The sequence below is a fragment of the Medicago sativa genome, chromosome 5, assembly GCF_051527215.1.
Source record: "Medicago sativa cultivar Bolivia chromosome 5, Bolivia_mono, whole genome shotgun sequence".
Taxonomy (NCBI): Eukaryota; Viridiplantae; Streptophyta; class Magnoliopsida; order Fabales; family Fabaceae; genus Medicago; species Medicago sativa.
Window position 1 is genome coordinate 25,642,451 of NC_140753.1, and position 6,013 is coordinate 25,648,463.

General features: G+C 29.7%; 1 long non-coding RNA gene across 1 annotated transcript; it reads right to left on the reverse strand.

Annotated features, from left to right (window-relative positions):
• Window positions 1-4,320: 4,320 nt before the first annotated feature.
• LOC146921327 (uncharacterized) lies at window positions 4,321-4,758 on the reverse strand. The gene is made up of 2 exons (XR_015012111.1): window positions 4,618-4,758; window positions 4,321-4,522 (listed from the first exon to the last, which is right to left on the reverse strand). It is a non-coding gene; the product is annotated as an uncharacterized LOC146921327 (long non-coding RNA).
• Between the last annotated feature and the right edge of the window lie 1,255 nt (window positions 4,759-6,013).

Below are 6,013 nucleotides of genomic sequence, written 5' to 3' on the forward strand. Positions count from 1 at the left end.
CACAATGTTAATCAATTTACCCTATCCGTCAAATTTTTCTAATAGTGAACATGACGTTTTGCATCCTAAAAAAAGACGTGTGTAAAACTAAAAAGAAACATTAAAGAAAGAGATTTCAAGAGAAATAAACAATTAAATCAAGAGTTTCTTAAAAATATATTACTATGATTGGAGAAAAAGTTGAAGTAAATACCCCCCTGAATTTTTGCACTTATGTGTGAAATGCCCCCCGAACTTAAAAATTTATATTATTTTTTCTTAAAGGCAAACAATTAACAGTTAAATATTAAAGCTAACTATTAATTTTGGAGTTTGGGAAAACTACATGCATATATACATCAAAATAGGCTTGTACCGGTTTGCTTTTCCCATAGTTTTTTTTAAAAAAAAATTGGGGAAGGGAAATGTGTTTTGTAAAAAATTAGGGTTCAAATTTCATCCCCTACAAAAAATTGGGGAAGGGAAATGATTAGCCACCCACTAAGTTTTGCCTACTTACAAAAAAAATAATAGTTTTTTTTTAAAGTGACAATATATAATGGTTATTTTTACAACGGTCCTGAGAGAATCCACACTCATCACTTTGAGTTTACCAGGCTTAGGCTTAACATGAGTAGCAATAAGGAGAAACAAAGTCACAATTAAGGAGTGTGCACCACCTTCATAAGACAAGAACAAGATTAGTACATAATTAGATGTGAACTAATTTTCCTGTATAAAACATCACCCAAAACCTTTTTTTCATTTTGATACTAAAACAAGGAACCTTGGAGCATAACTCACACTTCATAGAATAATATAAAGGTTTTTCATTTCCCAAATATTTCGCATAGTCTAAGATTTAAGGTCTATGCATTTTCCTCTAATATGACATGCAATGTGAAAAAGAAAATACCAAACCTCAAATTAGTTCCTATTTTTAAGATGATATCATTCATTCACTTCTCCAGATTAAATTTAATAAATCAATCATCAAGGAAATCACTATGTTACCTTTCTATTCTATTTCCCCCCTAAATAAATAAATAAAAAAGAACAACAATAGTTCTCATTACACACAAAAAATATATAATTTTCAAATTCGGGGGTATTTTGCATATAAGTGCAAAACTTCAGGGGGTATTTGCAAAACGTCATGTTCACTAACAGAAAAATTTGACAGATGGGGTAAATTGACTAACGTTGTGCAATTTCAGGGGGGTAATTGAAGTTTTGTTAATTTCAGGGGAGTAATTAACGAAACTTACAATTTCAAGAGGATAATTAACTATTTACTCTATAAAATATACCAGGTGAAAGAAATAAAAGGCAATAAGAAAGCCATGTCCAAGGATATAAATAATTAACACAAGTAGTCACGTAGGCAAAAGTTTTTTTTTTATTAGGGGACGTAGGCACAAGTTAGTGGGTAACTATAAGGACAATTTTATGTCCAAGGATATATATAATTAACACAAGTAGTCACGTAGGCACAACTTAGTGGGTGGCTATAAGAACAATTTTATGTAGGGGATGAAATTTGAACCCTAAACTCTTAACTTCTTCATATTTAATATGTGTGACTCTCAGCCACTAGATTACTTGACCAACAAAACATAATTAAAAGGTAAAACATATGATTATATCAAAATACTTCTAAATAGGCAAGACTATCTTTAAAGTGTAACTTGGAGCAAATATTGTTGAATTCATGGAATGTAAATTTGGTTCACATAATTGATCTCAAAAATTTGTTTTGATCGGCAAAATTGTATACAACATAAAAAGACGTCGTATATAGACGGAACTCCTAAATGAAAATCTAAATACCTCGTACATCAAAAACACAAAAAAAAAAAAAAAAATCACCCAAGCCAACACTAAGATCAAATCAAAACTCACCCGCACAACAACATAAATCACGCTTGAGCCAAAAACCACAAACTCTAACGCGAATGACCTCAGAAACAATTGTCAAACACCTACCATCCGGTACTTGCACCAAAATCCTTTCAAAAAATAATCTAACCGACAAATGGTGGAGCCACTCAAGAGATGGGGTGGGCCATGGCCCACACAAAAAAAATATAGGTTATTTTATTAAAATATCTTTGACTTTTAAATAAAATTACTTTGTGACCCATCATCTTATCCATATTAGTATGCATTATTATCAAACTCGAAATACATATATAATTATTTTGAATATTTAATATATGTAATTTATTTTTTTTGAGATCAACTCTGTGCTTAATTTTATATAAGATAAATTTTATGAATATATATTATAGTTTATTTTAGTGGCTCATTCAAAGGAAAAAAAACCTGACTATACTAATTATTATGAATAAAGAAGGATGAGTTCACGTGGGCATAACTTAGTTGATATGAATAATATATTATATATGCAGGGATCGTAGTTCGAACCATAGATACCTCGCTTATTCATCTAAGGGTGAATTTATAGCCAGTATGCTACTTAACCAAAAAAAAAAGATGAATGTACACATGAAAAACCTTTGTCAAAACCCTAAACAATAAAGAGAAATGCTAGCAGCACACATTTTAACACTCACTTTTCAACACACTCTCTTGGATTGCTTAAAATTCACATGGAATCCACTAAATTTATATGGGACCCACATGATTTGGTGAGACCCATATGAATTTTAACCAATCAAAGAAAGTGTATTGAAAAATGTGTGTTAAAATGTGTGTTGTCAGCATTGCTGAACAATAAATAACTCCCCCAACACGCTTTCTTGCTCACAAATGATTTTGCATCACCCTTTCTTTGTTGCTCAGATATCTCTTGATGGCTGCAACACTCTTAAAAACTTTTGGGTTAAATATGTTTTTAGTCCCTATAAAATTAGGACTTTTTAAGTTTAGTCCTTACTTAATTTTAATAAGTTTTTTAGTCCCTGTAAAAAGTTTAGGCACTTAGTTTTAGTCCCTACTAAATTCAAATTTGTTTGAATATGCTTAACCTCTTAAGTTTTTGAGCAATTTTTTACAGACGTGTTAACAACATTACTAAAAGTTTCTCCGCAAAAAATTATCTCAAAATTTGATTTATGCGTCCAAATTTTTGTTACTTTTGTCTTGAACTTTTTTCGTTTAAAAAAATTCATAATTAATTCATTTCATGTTAAAAATTTCTAAATTTGTTGTAAATGAACCTTTCACAATATTCTAAACTTGTGTAGGGACTAAACTTTGATTTAAGGATAATTAAACAAACTTTGTTTTAGTAGGGACTAAAATTACATGTAAATATTTTTTATAGGGACTAAAAATGCTATTAAAATTAAGTAAGGATTAAACTTAAAAGTTTCCAATTTTATAAGGATTAAAAACATATCTTTATATATCTAAATGTTAGACAGTCTCCAAGTAGCCCTGTTTAACCCTAATCCCGCCTTTTTTGATTTGCTAAAAAAAAATAACCTTCACAAGGATTCGAACATGAGACCTGATTTGCTAAAAAAAAATAACCTTCACAAGGATTCAAACATGAGACCTAATGGCTTCCACTCAACATATTGACCACTAAGTCGCTAGCAATTTTCTTGATTAGTTTTGTTTCCATTAATTGATATTCAATATCAAATACCCTTTTTAGCAAACCATTAAATTCCTTTTTCATTTTCCACTATCACATCATCCAAAATCCACTGACCACCTATTAATTTCTACCAGCACAACCCACACATGATTCTTTCAGTTCTTGCAGAAAATTTGTGTGGTGCTATAGATTAGGCTTTTTGGAGACCTAATGTAAAGTTAATAGCTTCCAATGTGGATTATATGGGTGTTATCATTATCATTTTGTAAATGAATATGAACAGGTAATGAGCAAACCTTAATGCATGACTAAATTTTTTGACAAATTGTCTACGTTATTGATCATTATTTTAAGATAGCCACTTATAGCATTTCTATAAGCAATATATATGTCTCATTTCAAGTTAGGGAATATATATGTCTGATTTCATTTTGATTCTTTATTTTTTTTTGTATGAAATTATATACATCATATAGTTAATTAATGAATCAATTTAGTTTTTTTAAAACACTACTGTATTCCATTAAATGTTTCTAATGATATAATCAATTTGATACCTATACATGAAACTCTAAAAAACCCGTGCATCGCACGGGTTAGAGTCTAGTTTAACCCAAAACTCTTTCAGCCACGTCAAATCTTTCAATTGATTGCTACAATACAACCCTATCTTCCTCTCTTGATCTCTCGTCAAAAGTGTTAAAGGAACGGAAACATGATTATATTTAAGCGAAAAAAGATTGTATATTTGATTTAGGGTTCAATCTTTGTCATTTGTTGGAAGAACTCAAACAACTATATTTGTTATTAATAGTACATAAGAAAACAAAGGTTACATATATGTTAAATGTGAGAAATAAAACATTACTGCTTTTGATAAAACAAGGCATTATTTTTATTTTTACATCTAATAAAGTGTTCGCTTCCCACATTGACAAGTGCACTTCACGACTTCAGGAGGGGTACACTGTATAACTGGAAAATCAAAGATTAAAATAATGTTATTCAAAATAGAAGAAATGTTGTGATAAAAGTAAAAAGTAAAATTGAAAAAGGAAAAATGAGCTTACCCTTGGCAGTGCAGTGAGTTACAACAAGAAACAAGAAAAGAAGGTGAATCATAGCATAAATCAATTTGAGAAATTTAGTCATGTTGTTTCTCCTTGCATATAATAAAAATGAAATTATTTGATCATTTTATAATGTTAAATGTTTTGCACCTTTTTTTTTTAAAGAAAATGTTTTGCACTTTTTGAGTTGCAAAAAAAAATGTTTTTTAAAAAATAATCTTAGGAAATGTCTGTTAAGTTCTTCGATGTATATGTCTGTCTTGTAGCTTACATAAATGATCATATAACCTTTGTAAGCAACTCATAGCAAAGTACCGGTGGTCATGAGAGGTCATTTTTTTTAATCAACCATTCATGATTATTTTTATTTATATGTTAGTGTTTCATGATAGACAAAAAATAATCCCAAATGTTCCGTAAAAAAATATAAATAAATCCCAAATGTAGAATAATTGGTGGTGTAGTTTCATTGGTGGTGTGAGTTAGCTTGTTGTAGGACTTAAACATTTTCTTATGTGTTTGTTCTATCTCAGTTTTTCTCTCTAAATATACATTCTTTTATTTTATGAACAATCTTTCGTCTCTTTTGATTAACATTTTGTTAATCATAGTACACATCAAATCATTTTGCCTGATTACTTTTGACATTGATTTTCAGTGTTATGAGTGTATCCCTCCTCAAACCATGAAGTGCATTTTTTTTTAAGAGAAAGATGTTTATAGCATTTCATTGATAATAAAAGAGTTTCTCTAACATGTGCAATATATAGACAACTAAAAATAGCAAGTTTTTTTTTTTTTAATAACAACAATATTATTTATTAAAAAGTTGTATATTTAATACAAAATGTACAAGTTTCAATACAAAGTTATTATTTCAAACTCCTTGCCATGTGCAAATTTGCGCATGATAGAAAAACTCATAATAAAAATGTTAATACAATTAGGTACGTCAAAGTAAACTGTGGCACTAGCTGACAAAGTGGCTTCGTTTACAAGAGCAAGCCCAATGCAACATTTGCTTGTCGCCGACTAATCTCCACCTTAGAGTTTGTAAAATGTGAGGAGAAAATATTCTGACATGTTGTAATGATCACGTGACCAAATTCCGTTTCATCATGACGATTAGAATTGAAAGCATCAGATGTAATTACCTTTAAGTCTACCACAAAATCCACACTATCAAAATGCATGTCTCCTAACCATTGTAGTGCATTAAACAAACCAAGAGCTTCACCCACATCAACAAAATACTCCCTCCGATCACTATTATAAGCAAAAGTTGATTTTTTAGGTTCATTCATTAAATGATGTATGTGGTCTATATATAGACTACATATATCATTTATTAAATGAATTTAAAAAACTAATTTTTGCTTATGATAATGACCGGAGG